Source organism: Moschus berezovskii, chromosome 1 (genome assembly GCF_049115385.1).
Source record: "Moschus berezovskii isolate FMDL1 chromosome 1, NW_MosBer_1.0, whole genome shotgun sequence".
Classification (NCBI taxonomy): Eukaryota; Metazoa; Chordata; class Mammalia; order Artiodactyla; family Moschidae; genus Moschus; species Moschus berezovskii.
This window is the reverse complement of record NC_142460.1, coordinates 137,910,567-137,911,590: the sequence shown is the minus strand read 5'-3', so window position 1 is coordinate 137,911,590 and position 1,024 is coordinate 137,910,567. Positions and strand designations below refer to the sequence as shown.

General features: G+C 36.5%; 1 pseudogene; it reads right to left on the bottom strand.

Annotated features, from left to right (window-relative positions):
- Positions 1-301: 301 nt before the first annotated feature.
- On the bottom strand, positions 302-805 carry LOC148778863 (small nuclear ribonucleoprotein G pseudogene; annotated as a pseudogene).
- Between the last annotated feature and the right edge of the window lie 219 nt (positions 806-1,024).

The window sequence follows — 1,024 nt, the reverse complement described above, 5'->3', positions numbered from 1 at the left end:
AATACAAAATCTCTTTTACACAGATAGATGTGAATAGACTGAGAGATTGAACAGGGAGCTGTTGATTCCACAGTAAAGATCTCTTGTTCTTCAGGTGTTTTCTTGTTTTTGAGTCTTACCTCGAGACCAGGATGATTTACTGATGGAAGCAAGACCAGTATCCTGGTTTTCAGTCTCAGTTTTGCATACAGAAAGGCTTTGAAGGGCAAGGTAACAACTAGCTCTACTGTAATTAACATTAGAGGAACTTTCAGATGATGCAAAAAGCTACAGCAATTTCTTTTTTTTTTTTTATCTTGCCAATGTTTCATATTTAATAAGATTTTTCTATTTTAATGCATTAAAAACCTCTGAACTCATCAGTCTCAACCAATAACAGGTCATGACAGAAAAAAATCAGAATAAGAGCAAATATTCTAAGTTGAGAACAGCTAAGAAAGCATTTTTGGCTATTACAAAAGTTTATTTAACAAAAAAGTTCAGTAAGAAAATGTACACAACCCTGTTTTTCTGGTAGTAAAATGTGGAGAGGGGATACATGGAAGCAGTTGATTTCTCTAGTGAACACAGCCATTGTTCATACTCGTTCCAAGGCTTCTAACATGATGATACTATTTCCTCGTATTACCACCATTCCAATATTGTTCTGTTGCCCACTAGTTGCCATCTCCACACACTCATCTATCACAAGATTCATAAAGGGATCAAATCCCCGCAATATTCCTTGGACATGTCTGCCATTTAATTTCAATGATAACTTCTTGTCCATAAATTTCTTCAACTCGGAAGGGTGTGCTTTGCTCATGATGTCTACTCTGCCAGCAATTTCTAAGAGTGCTTTCCACTTCCCCTCTGATTTTACTTTCTTGTCTGTAAATTAGGAATATTTCTAATCTATTACAGAGCTGGCCTGAAAACGGTCAAATGACTGCAAAGTGAAGCTGCTAGTGCTGCCATGTGTTTTTTATGATGACAACTGTCTTGAGATTTCAATGCTGCTTTCAGAGTAAACCCATGTGTACTG